The sequence below is a fragment of the Phascolarctos cinereus genome, unplaced genomic scaffold, assembly GCF_003287225.1.
Source record: "Phascolarctos cinereus isolate Bilbo 61053 unplaced genomic scaffold, phaCin_HiC Scaffold_2;HRSCAF=192, whole genome shotgun sequence".
Lineage (NCBI taxonomy): Eukaryota > Metazoa > Chordata > Mammalia > Diprotodontia > Phascolarctidae > Phascolarctos > Phascolarctos cinereus.
Window position 1 is genome coordinate 204,048,266 of NW_027555625.1, and position 21,063 is coordinate 204,069,328.

Sequence of the window (21,063 nt, forward strand, 5' to 3'; positions counted from 1 at the left end):
TTTTTAAAATAAAATTTACCTTTGACTTATCTGTTTTATTATTTTAATTAGAATTCACGTCAGATTATCAAATATAGAACATTAAGCAGATTATTTTGTGAATGAATATTTTAATTCCACATTGTATCTAGAAGCAGATACATATGTTTTTATATAATTATTTTCCAAAAAGTGTGCAAGAAATCACTATAATTTTGTTTACAAACCAAAATACATATTAAAAACAATGGACCTTGATAATTCTCACTCTATGGTGTGCTCAATCAAATGGTACACAGTTAGTTTGAAACATACAGAAAAGTGTAAACTTCAGTGATCTGGATTGCAAGTATTAATTTCATGGCACTCTATCAGCATTGTAAAATTTCTTTAACCCAACATATCTACTTAATACATATTTTGTTGTTTTTTCCCCATAAAACCAGCTTCTGATTTTATTCATCAGTTCAATAGTTTTCTTACTTTCAATTTTATTAATCTCTTCTTTGATTTTCAGGATTTCCAATTTGGTGTTCAATTTGGGATTGTTAATTTAATCTTTTTCTATTTGTTTTTTGTTGCATGTGAAATTCATCTTTTCCCCCTCTATTTCATTAATATAAGCATTTAGAGATATAAAATTTCCCCTAAGTACTGCTTTGGCTACATCCCACAAATTTTCATATGTTGTCTCATATTTATCCTCTTTAATGAAATAATAGATTATTTTTATGATTTGTTCTTTGACCTATTCATTAGTTAAGATTAGATTATTTAGTTTCCAATTAATTTATAATCTACCTTTCCATGGCCCTTTATTAAATGTAATTTTATTGTGCTATGATCTGAAAAATATGTGTTTAATATTTCTCCCTTTCTGTGTTTGTTTGTAAGGTTTTATGCCCTAATACATGGTCAGTTTTTGTGTCAGTGCTATGTACTGCTGAGAAAATGGTATATTCCTTTCTATCCCCATTTAATTTTCTACAGAGGTCTATCATAGCTAATTTTTTCTAAAATTATATTAACCTCTTTAACTCTTTTCTTGTTTAATTTTTTGTTAGAATTATCTAATTCTGAGAGGGGAAAATTGATGTACCTCTCTAGTATAGTTTTACTGTCTATTTTCTCCTGTAATTAATTTAACTTATCCTTTAAAAGTATGGATGCTATACCATTTAGTGCATATATGTTTAACACTGATATTACTTCATTATTGATGGTACCTCTTAGCAAGATGTAATTTTTTCCTTATCTCTTTTAATTATGTCTATATTTGCTTTTGCTTTGCTTGAGATCATGATTGCTACCCCTGCTTTTTTTTTCACTTTGCTAAAGCATAATATATTCTGCTCCAGCCCCTTACCTTTATTCTGTGTGTGTGTCTCTGCTTTAAATATGTTCCTTGTTAATAATATATTCTAGGATTCTGTTTTTTAATCTACTCTGCTATCCACTTCCATTTTTTGGGTGAGTTCATCCCGTTAACATTCACAATTATGATTAGTAACTATGTATTTCCCTCCATCCTGTTCTCTCTCTCCCTCCCTCCTCTCTCTCACTCCCTACTCTGTCCCTCTCTCTCTCTCTCTCTCTCTCTCTCTCTCTCTCTCTCTCTCTCTCTCTCTTTCTCCTCTCCTCTCCTTTGTCCTTTTTCAGCAGTGTTTTACTTCTGATCGCTGCCTTCTCCAATCTGCCCCTCCTTCTATTAGTCTACCCCTTCTCTTATCCCATCCCTTCCTTATTCCCTATTAGGTGAGACAGATTTCTATGCCAAAAAAGTGTGTATAGTATTCCCTCTTTGAGACAATTCCAATGAGAGTAAGGCTCAAGTGATACTCACCCTCATCTTTCCCTTCACTGTAATAGGTCTTTTGCACATCTTCATATGAGACAATTTATCCCACTCTACCTCTCACTTACCTTTTCTCCCAGTGCATTTCTCTTCCTTTCACCTTAATTTTGTTTTTGAATATTGTCCCATCAAAGCCAACTTATACCCATGCCCTCTGTCTATGTAAACTACTTCTAATTGTCCTAATAGTGATAGAATTCATAAAAGTTACAAGTATCTTCTTCCCATGTAGTGATGTAAACAGTTAAACATTTTTGAATCCCTTATATTTTCTTTTGTCTGTTTACCTTTTTGTGCTTCTCCTGAGTCTTGTGTTTGAAAATCATATTCACTCTTCAGTTCTGGTCTTTTCATCAGGAATACTTGAAAGTCCTCTATTTCATTAAATATCCATTTTTCCCCTGAAGGATTACATTTAGTTCTATGAGCAGTGATTCTTGGTTGTGATCCTCACTCCTTTGCCCTCTGGAATATCATATTCCAAGCCCTTTGGTCCTTTAGTGTAGAAGCTTCTAAATCCTGTGTAATCCTAACTGTGGCTCCACAATATGTGAATTGTTTCTTTCTGGCTCCTTCTAATATTTTTGCTTGACCTGGGAGCTCTTTAATTTGACTATGCTATTCCTGGGAGTTTTTGTTTCAAGATCTCTTTCAGGAGGTAATTAGTGGATTATTTCAATGTCTATTTTCCCTTTGCTTCTAGGATATGAGGGGATTTCCCTTGATAATTTCTTGAAATATTATGTCCAGGGTATTTTTTTGTTATGGATTTCAACTAGTCCAATAATTCTTAAATTATCTCTCTTGGATCAATTTTCGGGGTCAGTAGTTTTTCCAGTGAGATACTTCATATTTTCTTCTATTTTTTCATTAATGTGATTTTGTTTTATTGTTATTATTTTTTGCTTTTTGGTGAGGCAATTGTCTAGGGTCACACGGCTAGCAAATGTCAAGTGTCTGAGCCCATATTTGAACTCAGGTCCTCCTTTCTCCAAGGGACTGGATCTTTATCTACTGTGCCACCTACCTATCCATTTTATTATTTCTTGATGTCATGTGGAGTCATCAGTTTCCACTTGCCGAATTATAGTTCAAAAAATATATATTTCCTTCAGTGAGCTTTTGAACCTCTTGTTTTGTTTGGCCAATTCTTTTCAAGGAATATTTTTCTTCAGTGAATTTTTGTACAAATTTTTTTCCCCATTGTTTGAGGTTTCTTTATCAGACTACTGACTTTTTTCATGGTTCTCTCACATCATTCTCATTTATTTCCCCAGTTATTCTTTTACCTCTGTTATCCTTTTTGATCTCTTCCAGGAGTCTTTTTTATGGGGAGGAGGAAAGGTGGGGGCCAAGACCAATTCATATTTTTCTTTAAGGCTTTGCATATCACTGTTTTGACATTGTTGTCCTCTTCTAAGTTTGTGTTTTGATCTTCTCTGTCATCATATTACTTTCTATGGTTAGGTTCTTCTTTTTATATTTTTAGTTTTTTTTTTCTCCAGCCTATTTTGTGATTTTTAAATTTTATTTTAAAGTTGGGTCCTGTTCCTAGGGGAGGGGGCACTCACTCTCTCTCTCTCTCTCTCTCTCTCTCTCTCTCTCTCTCTCTCTCTCTCTCTTTTAAGCAATTAGGGTTAAGTGACTTGCCCAGGGTCACAAAGCTAGTAAGTGTCATGTGTCTGAGGCTGGATTTGAACTTAGATCCTCCTGACTCCAGGGCTGGTGCTTTATCCACTGCTGCAGGATAGGTTATTTTTAACATTCATTTAAAAAACACTTTAGTTCTCAATTTTCTCCCTCCCTCCTACTCTTCCCATCCCCACTCACTGAGAAGGCAAGCAATATGATATCAGTTATACATATGAAGTCATGAAAACCATATTTTCACATTAGCCATGTTGTGAAAAAGAAATAATAGAAAGAAGAAACAAAGAAAGTGGGGGGGAAAGCATGCTTCAATCTGTACTCAGAGTTTATCAGTTCTTATTGTTTTTCCTCATGGGTCTTTTAAAATTGTCCTAGATCATTGTCTTGATCAGAATAGCTAAGTTTTTCCACAGTTGATCATTATTATAATATTGATGTGTACAATATTCTCCTGGTCTGCTCACTTCACTTTGCATCAGCTTTCCCAGGTTTTTATGAAACTATTTGAGTAGGGACAATTTTTGCCTTTCTTCATATCCCTAGAGCTTAACACAATGTCTAACATTAACATGTGTTTAATAAATACTTGTTAATTTGACTGGACCTCATTTGATGTAATTTGATGAGATAAAAGATACAATAGGTATGAGATATCTGTTCTTAATTTAAAAATTGATAAGTGACTTTCAAGTTTTTTCCAAATAAACTGTGGTCCAATCAACTCTAGATACTCCCAGGTTTGCTTTCATTTCACAGTTTGGCTAAGTAAGCTATTGGAATAATTTGAAAGGAACTCAAGCTAGTAATCCAGGGATATTGTAGCAGTCAAAAGGAATTTCAGGCCATAATTTAGACAAGAGTGGAGACTGAAGAACCTGCAAAAGTAGAAGGATAAAAAAAGGAGTGAAAAATAAAGACAATATAAGTACATAGATTTTTTGCTGTCAATCTTACTGATTGTGCCTAGAAAATATCTGGAGATAGGATTACAAGGGCTGTGAACCCACTTCAATCTAACAAATAGTAGCTTGGGGCCAGACCCCAGTCTGGCTCCACAGGACTCCCAACACTCCCTCCTCTCCTCCTCTGCACTGTGGGTGGGGTGGCAGGCATGATGGACACAGTGTGAGCATAAGATACGACAACAGCAACACGATAAGAAGTCCTCAGCTTGTACCACAGGATTTTCAGGCTTGCAAGGAGGTGACATGCAGCATCGGGGTGATGGAAGACACTATCAGAGAAAAGCAGTACATTATAAATGAAGCCAGAATGTTGTTCTGGAAAAACAAAAATCTTACAGATTCAGAGCTAATTAAACAATGTATAGATGAATGCACAGCAAGAATTAAAATAGGATTGCATTATCAGATCCCATATCCAAGGCCAATTCATCTGCCTCCAACGGCTCTCACTCCAAGCTAAGAAAATTTTCCAAACGATTATATCTCAAGTCTTACAATGAAGTTTCTTGATCCAAGAAATAGGTTCTCTGTATGAACTGTGAGCCAGGCAGGGCCTGAGCACAAACTAGATAATGAATCTTTTCTCCTTGACTTAAGTCCAGTCAGAGAAAGGAGAGACAAAGAATGTAGAGTCTTTGCTGTAATTTCTCTTAAACACTCAAAGATGTGAGTTCCTTATTCTCAATAACGCTAATATAATGTCCTTGAATTTATCGGTATCAGTGTGTTGCTACTAGATAGGAATATGCTAACTCCCAAAGATCATTTCTAATCATGATCTTAGTAACATCTTAGATGAAAGTCTGAACGTAGCAAGAATTGGGTTTAAATTTAAATTTTAAAAATTAAATTTTTCTTGTGGAAATAATGTAGCTGTCTACACAGAGGAAACTGCAGAGTAGAGATATGGCAGTACCTTGTTCACAGCTTTCTTGGAAGTTCTTAAAATTACTGTGGCAATTAGATACTAGCCTCAGACTTGTGAACCTCTATGGGCTTTATTTTGTTTTGTATTTAAGTCATGGATATATTTAAAATAAGCCCTTTTATGTTTCAGTTGTTCTACTGATATCTTTTTTTTTTTTTTGGCTCTCAACTCAAAGATAAACTTTTCATTAATATTCAAGTAGGCTAGTTTCTCCTTTACCACACTAGCAGAGTTCATCATATATACTGTAGTCCCATCATCCTCTTAACTGTTAGTAGAAAATATCATAGTATCTCAGGGAAATTTTGGGGAAGAGGGAAATATCCCAAATTTTCAGGAACTGATATAGTATATTTAATTCTGTCCATTAAATGCATACTCTATACAAAAACTCTAAAACAGTGAGGCCTCAAAGCCTCACTACAAACTCATACCACAATTGGTAAAAGTAATCACTGTTTCCAATTGACAACAAAATTGGAATCTCACAAGCAGAAGAACATGCTATATAAATTACAAGGCTAGGCTGATTTGAAATTGTGTATAAATAGGAAAAGAAAAATCTAAATCAAAAGGATAAAGGACTGTGCATTTGTGATAAACCAAGGGGAAACCCCACTGAGAGTCACTGTACATCAGTGTTTTGTCTTCAAAGATGATGAAAATCTTAAATAAAATTGTTCATAAAAAAAGCAAATAGTAGCTTAGGAATGGAGAGGAGACAAAGATATTCAATAATAGATGAAGACAAGCAGAGAATATTAACGTTGAGAAAACAGAGCAGCAGATGAGTCCAGTTCAGTGGTGACAGCCACTCATTTGATGACATTTCAAGTTTGTATCATGGCTCTGCAGCATAGGAGGAATGGGTTACATTAAAACCTGTATTTATGTCCACATATATTCCCTGTGTGACCTCCAATGCATATGTTCCTTGTTTACATGCATTCCCTTTGTAAGTCCCCATTCACACACATTCCCTGACCATGAGTGCCTTTTTAAGAAATATGTGTTCTTTACACTTTTCCCCTCTCACATTTGTGATTTTATAATCTTTAGGAGAGGGTATCACTATATGTGAGTATGATATCTCATTACTTTTTTTAACATGTTCCTTGATTGTTAGTTCAAACTCATGTAACCTCTGGTTGGTCTTATAAAAATATGTATTTGTGAGGGCTCATGTGTATGATTCTGAGTATATACTAAACCACAAAATATCTCAAACTTGACATAGCTTTCGTGTGTCCCTCAGTTGATAGGGGTCCCATGTGTGAGTGAAGCTCTGGGTATTACAAGTATTTTTTTGCTCTTTGGCCTCCACCCAGTTCAAAACTGAGAACTTAAGAGTTATTCAGTTACTTGGAATACTAACAGACTCATGGGAGATGTTGCATCAACACAATAAAACATTTAGCTGGAATGGAATATTTAGTTGAACAACCAAATCAATCTCAGCTCATATCCCAGGAGATTGTTATCACCATATTTCCCCTAGAATTCTGGGGAACTTATTTTAGAAAAAACTTTCCAACCACATGGACCTTATGAAAAAGTTAAATTGGGCAAGGTTTTTCTGCATTCAGAGTGACTGATGGAAAGCATCACCTATACAATGTTTTCATTTCTTCAGGGATAATCAGCTAGTCACTAAAACTCTGTTGCTGTTTAGATATTATTTCTCCTTGCTCTGTGGACCACAAGAAATTATTTGAGTATGCTGAGTTCCTGTATACTCTACTGCAGTCTTTAAAATGCCCTAAGTCTTACAAAATCTGGCAGAAATCCTCACTAAATCTCCATTTTCATAGAATTCTATCCTTGCCATTCTCATCTCTGTCTAGTCATACAACACTATGAAAAATGGAATCCTCCTCTGAGAATTTGAACTCTGGGCCTCATTATTGTGGGAAATGTAATCTTCTTCCTGTAAGATATGTCTATCACATACAATTGAGTTTGGGAAAAAAAGGAAAAAAAAAGATTACTTTCTTTTTTCTCAAGGGGAATGATTTCCATCTAACAACTGAAGGAACAATTTAGAAGTCATACACTTGTCTTTGAGGCCATCCAGGTATGTCTGTGTGAATTCTAAAAGTGTGGACTTAAGCTAGGCCAATCAGTTCCCAAGAACTATGTGATCATGAGGTAACATAACTCTTAAAAATAAGAAAAAAAATTTCTGCATCTCCAGTTATAGTGCTCTGTCCCATCCAAATTGGATTTTTGGAATATATGTGTGTGTGTGTGTGTGTGTGTGTGTGTGTGTGTGTATGTATATATATATAAATAATGTATGTATACACACATATATATATACATATCCAATACATATCCAATATTATATTATATGCATATAATTTCCCATGAATTCAATGCAAATTGCATAAGGCAGGTACCATTTTGTTCTTGCCTTTGTATCTCTGTTACCTGGCACACAGTAGATATTTAATGAACAATGATTGAATTGAATAAAAATAAGATATAAGAACATACAAATGAATAATCAATAAATATATGATGATGCATAATACACAAAATATAAAATACATGCATTTAATTTCCATAACTATACTTTGATAGATTTATTATCTCCTTGATGTGGGCTTTCCTTTTATTGATGGATATAACTCATTTAAATCTTCTAATCTCGTATAATAGGCAAATTGTGGCATAGTAGATAGAGCATACAACTTAGAATGAGAAAGACCTGAGTTTGAATTCTGCCTTAGATACTGACTAGCTGTGTGATACAGTCACTCAACCTCTCTGTGCCTCAATTTCCTCATCTGCAAAATGGGGATAATAATAACACCTAACTCTCCAGGTTGTTGTGAGTGATCAATTGAGTTAACATATGGAAAACACTTTGCAATCCTTAATGTATTATATAAATGTTAGCTATACTGATAATGATGATGGTGGTGGTCGTGGTAATGATGATGATGATGGTGATGATTTTTTTTTTCGGCTAGTCAATGGGGTTAAGTGACTTGCCCAGGGTCACACAGCTAGTAAGTGTTATGTGTCTGAGGTCGGATTTGAACTCAGGTCCTTGTGAATCCAGGGCCGGTGCTCTATCCACTGTGCCACCTAGCTGCCCCATGATGGTGATGATTTTAATCTCAATATCTCAATAGTCAATTCTACCTAGTGTTCTGGAGTCTTTCTTATGGTCATTTTAATATTTAAGAATGCAGGATTTTTATATGTGACCTGCCCAGGTCTTTTTTAAGTGTTAAATATCCTTTGGTAATCTCTTTTCTATGTACAATTCATTCTAGGTCAGTTTAATTCAACAAGGTACAAAGTCCTCATTATGTGCCACATAGGCATATAATATAGACACTGTGCTAGGCATGGTGAATACAGACAAAAAAGAATAAATCCTTGTCCTCAAAGAGTTTATGTTCTACTGGGGAAAGATAGAATACTCACAGATATGAGGAGAGAGAGAATATAGCAACAGAAAGGATCCAGGGTTTGTTGAGAAGTTGACACTTGACCTGAGCATTGAAAAAAGATAAGGATTTTAAGAGGAGCAGATGATAAAATGATGTATTGCAGATTGCACAAGTGAATGGAGGAAGGAGCAGAATAACTTCAGAAAATAAGTAGAAGTTCAATTGGAATTAAACATAGAGTTCATGAAGAGGAGTACAAAAGATGCATAAAGGAACATAAGGTTGAAAAGAGAAAAGAGACATATTATGCAGGAGACTGATCAAAAGTGTCATTGTTGGAAATATACTGCAGTCTGCTTATAACCACCAAATTTCTTTCCATTGTCCTTTGAATCCCCTTCACTTTTGATTCTTCTGGAATTATGTTACTTTATAATTCATAGCCATAGGGAATTATCACAAGAAAGTTCATATTATAAAGGCATCTTGCACATAGTAAGCACTATATAAATATTACCTAATATTATTAGCTAGCTATAGATAGAAAAAATGTTTTTGGAACACAGAGGTAATGTTTTACCAGGATGAAAGAATATGTTTTGAAGTGGAATCTTTCCAAGCTTTAAGGTTATTCTTGAAGCTTAAACCACACCAACTCACCTCAAATTACTCATGTAAAATGTCCCAACCATTCCCAATTTTTCTGTATCTCTTATATAAATCAACACGGTCATAGTAAATTTTTCTTTATATTTCAGGAGTTTCTTTGGTAAGATTTTGTTTAATGTTTTTACTTAAATATTCACAAGCATTCATTTAATCAAACTAGGAAAGAAGAGATTTAGTAGAAAGAAATATCTCCTATTACTCATAGAATTCTCTCTCAAAAATTGGCTAGAAATGCTTCTACCTCTTTTCTGGCCAACCTAGCCAGTGACAAAGCTAGCTCTGAGCTGGTTTTTTATTTTATACATACCTCAACCCCCAAGACACAGATGAGTCTCCTCAACAAATTTCAATACACTTCTTGTTTAGCCATTTCATTCAATGACTTTCATGCATTCCAAATCAAGGACTTTTCACAGCTAGTACAATGTCTTTAATTAAGTCTTTCAATAGTTAGGTGTTCTCATCTGCTTAAGGAAAAAGAGGTGATTTATTGATTCAATCAGAACTCACATTAATAAAGGAATTTGGTAGAGTATCTTATTTCTCATTCGTTGAAAATAATTTTTGGGGGGCAGCTAGGTGGCGCAGTGGATAGAGCACCAGCCCTGGAGTCAGAAGGACCTGAGTTTAAATCCAGCCTCAGACACATAATATTCACTAAAGCTGTGTGACCCTGGGCAAGTCACTTAACCCCATTGCCTAGCCAAAAAAAATAATATTTTTTGAAACAGATATATTGAATATTATGTTTAATGTTTAATATCACTCACTTGGTAGTTTATACTTTTTCAACCAGTAGTTTCCCAGTACTATATAAATACCAAATAATCTTTCTCTCTTCTATCAATAATCTTGAGTTTCTGCCTAGCAGTTGGGCCAAGAAATGAATAGGTCTCTTCAGAAAGAAGCATCTCTCCAGAACAGGCCACAGCCATTGACCATGATCTTTCTGATGGCATCCTTGACCTCTTGGTTCCTCAGGCAGTAGATGATGGGATTTAACATAGGTGTAAGGACTACATATGTGGCTGAGATCAATTTGTTGGAATTGAAGGAAGCAATGGCTCGAGGCCGAACATACATAAAGATTACTGCCATATAATAGATGACTACCACAGTGAGGTGAGAAGCACAGGTGGAGAAAGCTTTTTGCTGTCCAGAGGCTGAGGGGATGCGCAGGACAGTGGAGATAATGAAGCCATAGGAGAGAACAGTAGCTGAGAAAGGGAATATAAGGATCATAATGGCTAAGCCAAAGTCCACTGTCTCAGCCATGGAAAAATTCTTGCAAGCTAGTTTTAGGATGGGAGAAACATCACAAAAAAAGTGGTTTAAGACATTATTACTACAGAAGCTGACACACGAGATGAAATAAACCTTGGCTATAGCAATAGAAAAGCCACATACCCAGGAGCTGACAGTCAGCTGCATACAGAGCTCCGTAGTCATGATGACTGGGTAGTGGAGTGGATGGCAAATTGCTACGTAACGGTCATATGCCATGGCAGCCAGGAGCACACATTCTGTGCAGACAAGTGAAATGAAGAAGTAGAGTTGAGTCATGCAGCCCAGGAAGGAGATGGTGTTAGGATGAAGGAGAAACCCAGCCAGCATCTTGGGGACAGTGACAGAAATGTACCATATCTTCAAGAAGGACATACTACTCAGGAAGAAGTTCCCTCCTTGTGGAGGGAACCATTGGCCCAGACAGTGAGGATGATGACCAGATTCTCCAACACTACAAACAGATAGTTTCCAAGGAAGAGAATGAAGAGCAGAATCTGTAGCCAGACATCAGTTGGGAAGCCCACAAGGATAAACTCAATGACATTAGTGGTGTTTTCTTCCTTCATTGTTTGGATGCCAAGGGCTATTGGGACCTACAATGGCAATGCAATATAGAATGGTGAGGAATACGGGGGCAGCAGTAGGCAAATGCTATTTATTCCTCATACATCATGCACCCTTTCCTCAGCTTAAAGGCATTTATCTGTCTATTTTGAACAGAATGCAATGGAAACCTCTTGAGAGCCCATAGACTGCCCTTCATGGAAACCAGAGGGCAGGGAAGAATCTGTAACCAGTTCTATCCTCAATCAAGATTAAGAAACAGTGATTACAGAAGAGTCCTGGCACAAGATTCAAAACTGAGAAAGTGTATCTGGGTCACAAATCGTTCATACAGTAGAACCAGAAATTTTAGGCCAGTTGTGACTTTATGTATTTGTTTGTTTCTCAGCTTATTCTGGCTGAACCCTAGATCTCAACAGGTCTTGTGACAGAGAAAATGGGCATCATTTATAACGGCAAACAGTATGGAGAGCAGCAAAGAACCTTCAAATGCCAATGGTTTGAGCATAGAAATCAAATTGAGGAATCTTAGCTAAGAGTCAGGCAAACTAATCCCATTTACATAACAGCATGAACCAGTTGTTGTGAGACAGGCTTTTATAATGGAAGAAGGCAGAATTTCGAGTCCTAGAATTATAAGATCACAGATTTGGAGCTGAAAGGGACTATAGGACTTTCAAAGTCCTTTGAAAACCACTTCCTAGGATTCCCTTATTTTACATATAAGCAAGATAGGTTCTTATTTCCTAACCCCTGCCCCTACTTGGTGTAGTGACAGAAAATAACTGAAGTGTTATGACAACCAAGACTAATTGTAAAAATGCATACAGTGGCCTGGATCCCCTTTTAATTCCATCATGCCATTAAATGGATCAGTGTGCAATTTCATACCTCCCTTACTTTCTGTGATTATATCAAATGAGCTCTGGAATGATCCAAGGCTCTAGACTGATACCAATTTCCCATTCTCTCAGGCTCCCAACCTGCACAATTAGGCATTTAAATGGCGCTTGTTGAATTTAACTGTTTAATGGTTGTGTGTCAGCTTGCAGGGAAGTGTTTAAATGTATGTCACAGGATTCTGGCCATAATCTCATTCTGGTTAATGTTATTTTCAATGATATAAAAGTCATACTTATATGATTTGAAGAAAAACTGAAAGGGATAACTAATGGGATGGATGGCAAAATCAAGATTCAGAAAAATTTTTTAAAGAAAAATTGTGGCATAAATAAAAAAATACTTAGAAATTTAAAGTAATAGGTCTATAGTATTTTAAAGCTAGGAGGGATCTTTACAGATCATTTAATCCAAGAATTTCAGTTCATGTATCTGGAAAATGAGACAGAAAGAATTCAAGTGAGAGGCAGCCAGATGGCATAGTGGATAGAGCTCTGGCTTTGGAATCAGGAGGACTTGAGTTCAAATCCAGCCTCAGACACTTGACACTTACTAGCTGTGTGACCCCAGACAGTCACTCAACCCTGATTGCCTCACCAAAAAAAGAAAAAACAAGACAAACAGACAAAAAAGAAAGAGGTGACAGGAAAATTACAAATGTTTTGTGACAGCCAGCTTCATTTTTTAACCAGTACTTACCATATATATTACCCATACCACCAATAACACTCACTACATTTTGGTTTTTTTTCCTCCTTACCGATCATTTCATTGGTTTGACTCCTAATTGGAAAACTTACTCTCCAGATGCAGATCAATGACTATTTTTCAACTTATAGTCTTAACAAGTTGCCTGTGTTATTGATAAATTAATTGACTTTACTAAGGTTATGAACCCAAATCTACCTGACTTTAAGATTAGCTCTCTATTCATTCCCCTCTGCTACCTGTTTGGGTATATTGTATTAAATATAGACTTGTGAATTATACTAATTGGGCAAAGCTATGTCCAGTATGTCGGTATCTTTTATCTTTGTATCAGTATCTAACTGGTTTAGAGAATCACAGAATTTCATAAATGAAGAATTCAGCATAATTCTCTCACTTCATACACTAGGAACCTGAGAGTCGTTGAGAGTAAATGATCTTCAGAAAATTACACTGGGAGTTAGTGGAGCTAATTTTCTCTACTGCCTCAACTTTGTCCTTAAGTGTGAAATCTTCCAAAGGAACCCAATCCCTGATCATCAGAGCAGGTTCCCTGAAGCCTTGGTCCTACAAATCATAGCCATTATTATCAATAATATACTAGTGGATCCAAACAAAGACTTTGCAGAGAGATGGTCAATAAGAATTTACTAAGCACCAATTATGTGCTAGGCAATATAGTACGTCATGAGGACACAAAGAGAAGAATAAAAGTTCCTTCTGTAAAGCTGCTTATGTTCTAGAGGTTAGTGGGAACAGCCAATAGATTTGTAAGTACATTCAATGCAAATACAACATAATTTCAAAGAGAAAGCAGTAGCAGGCAGGAGAATCATGAAAAGCTTAATTTAATATGGGAGGTACCATTTTCAGTAACTTTGAAGAAAGCTAAGTGGAAGAGGTTGGGAGAAGTTGCAAAGTGTATGTGGAATAAGTGGTTCTAAGCAGTCAAATGCTTTTGTATAGAGGGGTCATTCTCATAAATAAGTAATTAAAATTCCATGAATCTTGTTGCTCTTAGCAAAGGTATTTTAGGAATCATTTCACCTTAGAAGTAATGTGGAAGAAAGAGTCATGTTTGGGAAGTAAAAAGACCTGGTTACAAGTCCTGGAGCTGTATAAGCTATGTAATTTTAGGCAAATCACTTTCCTTCTCTGTGATTCAGTTTCCTTAACTCAAAAAAGGAATTAGTTATAACAGATGATCTTTGAGGTTTACTCCCCCAAAACTCCCCTCCCCAACTCTAAAGTCTATGGTTCTAGTATCATATGGTACGATGTAACAGAATCTTAATTTGTATATATATGTATATTTAAATAAAGCTCATCATATTAACTTACATTTAATAACTCATTTTAATATTGCAAGTTGTGTCAGATATTAGTTTCAAAAGAGTTTCTGTGAAATTTTCTTCTAATAAATCATTTATAGAGTGTGTACTATGTTCTAAGCACTGTGCTTAGCTCTGAGGGAGACAAAGTTAGATATTAGGTAGTCCTGACTGAATGGAGCTTACAGGCTAGTAGAGAAATAAAATACAAATGCATATGACAACAAATCATATTACATCTTAGGCATAAAAGAGGTAAATAAAAAAGTAAGAAAGACAATTATGGTTTTGTGAAAAAAAACCCAGGATTTGGAGTTAAATGACTTGCTTTCAGATCTCTGCTACACTATTCACTACTTGGGTGACCCAGGGAGATCAATGAATTTCTCTGTTCCTTCATCTTCCCATATATAAAATAAAGGGATTAGAGCAAATGCTTTATGTAGGTTCCTTCCATCCCTGAAGTCTGTGATTTGGAATTGTATGGTTTATAAATGTGAAATCTTAGAGGAAGATTATTATTGATAGGGAGAATCAAAGAAAAAAAGTTTCTTACAGGAGGTAGCATTTCAATTGCATTTTAAAGGATGGTTAGGAATTAGTTTCAGGGTTTCCTTCAAGCTCTAAATCTATGATCATATGAAACTATTACCATGACCATAAGGAAAGAAAGTGTCACAGGTAGGATCTCAGCACATCTTCCTAATTCCAAATCCAGGAGTCTATCAACTATCCCATATTCCCTTTCAAAAGTAGAAAAAGAAAATAAACCATAGAGCCATGTGATTACTTTGAATAGAGGAAGAAGACAAAAACAGAGTTCTGGTATATCTGGAAGCTCCATAAATACACTAGCAGCACTGAGATAATGGTTTTAGAAAGCAAAGGAGAAGGGGGTACTTATAATGCATTCCCTAATCCCTTTTCTGGGGTCATTTGGGCAGCTCACTATCCTAGAATGGACTTACTTTTCACAAGACACTAATGAAAGCAAAATATTTTAATAGCAACTTAAATAACTAGAGGATTTAGAAAATACAAGAGAATCATTAACAGATTTTTGCAGATAGTTGCTTAGACTTCTTTATAGTCATTGGAGAAGAGCAGAAGCTGTCTAACTGAGGAACAGTAGAAATAGAGGAACTTCTGTGGACATAGCTAAAAAACAGAAAGTCAAACCTCTAACGTGGTCATGAATTCATCCAGGAAAAAAGCTTGCAATTCACAAAGATTCTTTATTAGTCCAGTCAGGCTGTTTTAGTGGGATGTAGTGGGTTAGGCTGGGATGGGCTTGGGTAGTACATAAAAATAGAGAACAATCCAGCATGGTGAACTACAGTAGCAAGAAAAATGTCCCAGATATTCCAGGGATCTGGACCAATAGGAACAGACCTGAATTCTAGTCACAGCCCTGATTGTGGTATCTTGCGTGGCCCTGGTCAAATTCGTATCTCTTGCTAAACTTCAGTTTTTTCTTCATTTCCAGAGATGTCTCCTAGGGAAGGTTTATAAATGGGAAAGACATGAGCACTTTGTGTAAGTGGGTCTGTCATTATAAGGCATGTATGGTATTGATCATTTACCTAATTTGAGACCAACAAAGACTCTGGTGTTCCAATTTCCTCTTCCTCTTGCTGCTTGTCGTGAGATCTCTCTCCACTCTCCAGCACATACCCAGATTCAGGTTCTACACATACTTCTCCATGAATATTACTTACCTCTGATGGGGATAGAAGGCCAGTCTCCAAACAAACTGTATGTTTTGTAGTTACTTCAAAACTTAAGCTTCTCAAACAGTATTTTACAGAAAAAAAGAGTAGGTTGGGACTTCCAGGATCAGATGGTTTGGGGTTTATCCATCTTTGCAGTAGTGTTTTCCTTCTCTGGTGAAGCTTGTGAGTATGGACAGGCAGTTTTGGACCCTTCTCAGGAAGGATGTTAGGGGAACATGGTATCACCTTTCTCCTACTTCTGTCTGTGAGAAAGGAAAAGAAACTACATCTCTCCTCCAGCTTCTACTGATAAGGAATTCTATACCTATTTCTAGAAGAAATAACTCCTCCAGTCAGGCAGAAGGAATCAAGGTTCTTGAGTCTAGGAGTTTGGAAGCTGCTAATGTTCAGGGGAAAGGGCAAAGACAGGAGAAAGGGGGGTAGAAAAAGTGACAAAGGATCCCAACAGGGAATGTTCAATACTCAGTCCTCATGGTCACCTGGAAAGAAGAGGGACAGTGTCCTGTTCCTGGGGGTATTGACTGTTTTTCATCATATGTCCCCTACACAACATGGATCTATGGCTCAGTTCAATCACCTCCAAGCTGAGGTGACCTGAAAGTGAATCTCCTTGTCCAGAGCCAATAGTTTTAATAGGTCCCATGGGACATGTTTCCCAGTCTGGTGCCCTGATTAACTTTCATTGCTGAATGATTGAGCATCTCTGAGAAGGTCTTAAGCATTCTTTTTTAAAAGTTATATTTTTTATTAATTGCATTTTATTTTTTCCCAATTATATGTTAAGAAAAATTTTAGCATTCATTTCTATAAGATGCTAAGTTCCAAACTTTTCTCACTCCTCCCTCCTCTCTTCCTAAAATGGCAGGTAATTTGATATGGGTTATTCTTGTGCCAATATGTAAGACATTTCCATATTAATCACAATTCTGAAAGAAAAAAAAAACCAGATCAAAAGGGAGAAAAAAACATGAAAAAAAGAATAAAGTAAAAAAAAGCATGCTTTGATCTGCATTCAGATTCCATTAGTTCTTTATCTGTATGGGGATAACATTTTCCTTCATGAGTCCTTTGTACTTTGTACTTTGTACTAGATCATTGTGATGCTGAGAAGAGCTGAGTCATTCATAGTTGATCATCACACAATGTTGCTGAAAGTATGTACAATGTTTTCCTGGTTCTGCTCATTTCACTTTGCACCATCATTTCATATGTCTTTCCAGAGTTTTCTGAAATCTGCCTGTTCATCATCTTTATTGCACATATAATATTCTATTGCGTTCATGTGTTACAGCTTGTGCAGCCATTCCCCAGTTGATGGGCATTGCCTCATTTTTAAATTCTTTGCCACTGTGAAAGGAGCTGCCATAAATATGTTTGCCCATGCAGGTCCTTTTTTCTTTTTCATGATCTCCATGGGATACAGCCTTGATAGTGCTGTTGCTGGATCAAAGGGCGTGAACAGTTTGGTTGCCCTTTGGGCATGATTCCAAATTGCTTTCCAGAATGGTTGGATCAGTCCACAACTGCACCAACAGTGTATTGCTGGATATCACACCTCATCCAACCCTTCTCATTCGTCATGTTCACCCTGCCTCATCTGTCTTCACATCCTTCATAGAGTAGCCCAGGATGCCTGACACTGTCCTTTGATATACTGGGGTGGAGGGAATGGATTTTCCTAATGGAATCAGTGCAGCTGCTACTGTGGATACTGAGGCAGTGGTTAGGTTATAACTAGACCTACATTACGATCAGAAGTGGTGGGAGAGAGAGGGGATATGAGAATTTCCACCACAGAGAAGGGGAAGAGTAAAGGTTAAAGGGAATAAGGCTTACAGTGGTTGTGTTGGAGACAAGCCCCAAGACTGGCATTCTCTGTGAAGATGGAATGTGACCTATCTTCCCAACCTATGATTGTTTGATAACCCAAAATAGCCGTCCAGAATTCTTCACCCCCAACTTTGGAGGCCACTGGAACAAAAAGAACAATTCATCTTCAAAGGAGTTCTTAGTAGATCCACAGAATCATAAATTGTTATGCCTTTCATGGTAACAAAAGTAATGTTGATATGGTTGTTAAATTCCAAGAAAAGCATGCATGTATTTGGAGGAAATGACATATGTTTGGCAAAAGGGTCCTTGGTTCTACCTGGTAGTCAAGGCAGAGGGTCATTTTATTCCTGGGTCCAAGTTGTTTAGATGAGGGGGACATGTTTGAAGTATTAACCCTCATTTAGATGACTGCCTGTTGCAGATTATCTCCCTGGCGGTGAGAGACAGCACTCAGGGTGGTTCTTGGATTGGTATCAAGATAAAAGGTATTCTTCCTATAGAATATGAATATCTTCCTTTCCTCCTTCCTTTCATTCTTCCTTCCTTCCTTTCTTTTTCTTCTTTCTTTCTTTTCCTTTCTCCTATTCTCCCTTCCTTCCTTCTTTCTTTCTTCCCTTCCTTCCTTCTTCTCTTTATCTTGCCCAGGCTAGATGTATAGTGGTTTCTTGTGGACTAGTTAGCACAAGAGCTTTGACTTGCTCCATTTCTTAAATGAATTGCTTCACTCTTTTTATACAGTATGGTGGTTCCTCTTTTACCAGAGTCTCAAGTTATAGGTGTTGAACTTAGTGTGGACATCTGATCAGCTTAGGCCACTGCAGCTCAGAATGCCTGAGTTCAAGCAATCCTCTAGCCTCAGCTTTCCTGGTTTCAAGGATTACAGGTATAAGCCACCATATCTGGATGAATAATTTTCAAAAAAAATTGCAAATTACCCAAGATGTTTAGAAATTCTGCTTCAAATTACAAATAAGGGAATTACAAATTAAAACAACTCTGAGATTTTGCTTCATACTCAGAAATTAACAAAATTTACCAAAAAAAAATATAGAGCATCAATATTGGAGGGATTGCATGAAGACAGTCCTAATAGACTGGTGGTAAACCTGTGAATTGTTCTAATCATTTCAGAAAACAGTATGGATCTAGTCAGTCAGACCACAATCATTTATTAAGTACTTCCTATGTGCCAGGTATTGAGCTGTAAGTACTAGGGATATAAATAATTAAAATAAAGACAGTCTCAAAGAACTTACAACCTAATAGCAGAAAATAACAAACAAAAAGAAGCTAAAAATCTAAGGGTGGGGCAAAGGGAAGAAATTTGGTTTGGGAACATGATGGATAGTCCACAGGAATGCAGATGGATGGGAAATGAAAAGATGGCTGGCCTGGGGTGCCCTCCTTTATTAGGGTTTTGGGAGGAGCTGTCCATTCCACTCTCCAACATAAATAGGTTGAAAAAGTAGAGTAGGAGTGGAACATACAGAGAATGTGGGAGTACTGAGGCTAAAGGGATATTGCAAGATCATAAGGTTCCTTGGGGAATGATGAAGTCCAAAAGAGTGTAATTGGGTAGGAAATGAATTTACACAAGTCATTAAAGTGTTATTATCCATAAAGCCAGTGACTTCATTACTCTACATTATATTCCAAGTAGGAAAATACAGAAAGACCCCCAATAGATCTATGATCTGCATGGTATGAGTATTCCTCCCTATGCTGGATTTCATAACTCATCAAAGTCTTCTCATCTCATATGGTTCTCCTGCCTCTCCTCCGTCTTTCTGCAGATCCTTACTAGAATAGCCCACTATGCTGAAGGCTTTCCTTTGGTTTTATTATTTCGTAGGTATCATTGCAGCATTTAAGCTTTTTTTGTGTGTTACCAATCCACTACCTTTTTGGGTGTGTCCTTTGAAGATATTTTTTAATATGTATAATTCAATTCAATTAAACAATTAGATGGCTACTGTGTGCAAAGTTCTGTCCTAGGGACTTTGGATATATAGAAAGAAAACAAAAAATATCTACAGACTGAGAGGAGCTTACATTCTATTGAGATGACGCAACATGAACATAGATAAGTATAATACAAAGTAACTTGAGGAAGTAGAAAGGAACACTTCTAACTAGGAGAATTGTTACAATCTGTTGAAAAGATGGTACTTGAGTTGTCTTGAAGCAAGATAGTACTAAGGAGTAGGGAATATATTTCAGGTATGGGAGAAAGCTTACTTAAATGAATAAATACAACAGGTAGAGTGCCATGATAGGGAACAGTTGTCTAGTTTTGTTGGAACATAAAGGGCAGGAAAAGGGATAAACAAAAAGAGTTTGGAAAAGTAGATTGGATCCAGATTATGTAACCTTTTTGTGTGTAGGGACTGTTTAACTTTTATCTTTTTGTCCCTAAAGCCTAGCATAACACCTGAAATATATTAAGTCCCAAACAAAATTTTAGTGATGAATTAGTTGATTGTGGAATAATCTGATTGTCGAAGTCATTGTTAGTAGCATGTAGCAACCTAGACTCACCATATTTCCATTGTCCTTTGGGTAACCTTCCATTTTGATTTTTCTGAGATTATGTTACTTCATAATTCATTGACATAGAGCAGTGTTGTCAAACTCAAATAGAAATGGGAGCCACTAAACAACATATAAAGATCTGTGAGGGCATCATATTTGCTTAGTTTCAAAATGTAATCTTGTTTTATCATATAATATCATATTATTTATTTATTTTGTTAACCATTTCCAATTATACTTTAATTTGGTTCAGGTGGCACTCAAGAGTGTTGTGCCTAAGTACTTTGGGTAAAATCACTTCACTTTACCCTCACTTCAATTTCCTCATCCCTAAAGTGAGGGGAGTAAACTAGATGATCTAGAGCAGGAGATTCCCTTTTAGTTATTAAGCCCATGGTTCTCATTCTGGTTAATTTTTGGTTGAGCTCTTTTTTCTACCTGCAGCAAGCTATAGCAAATGAGTTAAGGACTGTGTCAGGAAGAAGAGAACTCAATGTTTACTAGATATACTATGGAGAAAAAAGCCATTTCAGGTAGTCCTTAAAGAATGATAGAATTTGGAATGGTGGAGGTATTTTAGGGAGAAAAGAAAGAAGTAAATATGTGGAGATAAGAGAGAGAGAGAGAGAGCACTATGGGGACCAAGAAAGAAACTGACCTGATGACTTTGTCCCTAGATTGTCTTCACTAGATTTTTTGAGGTCCTTACATTGCCTACAAATTTC

General features: G+C 36.4%; 1 pseudogene; it reads right to left on the minus strand.

Moving 5' to 3' along the window:
* Window positions 1-10,347: 10,347 nt before the first annotated feature.
* LOC110212668 (olfactory receptor 6B9-like) lies at window positions 10,348-11,303 on the minus strand (annotated as a pseudogene).
* Between the last annotated feature and the right edge of the window lie 9,760 nt (window positions 11,304-21,063).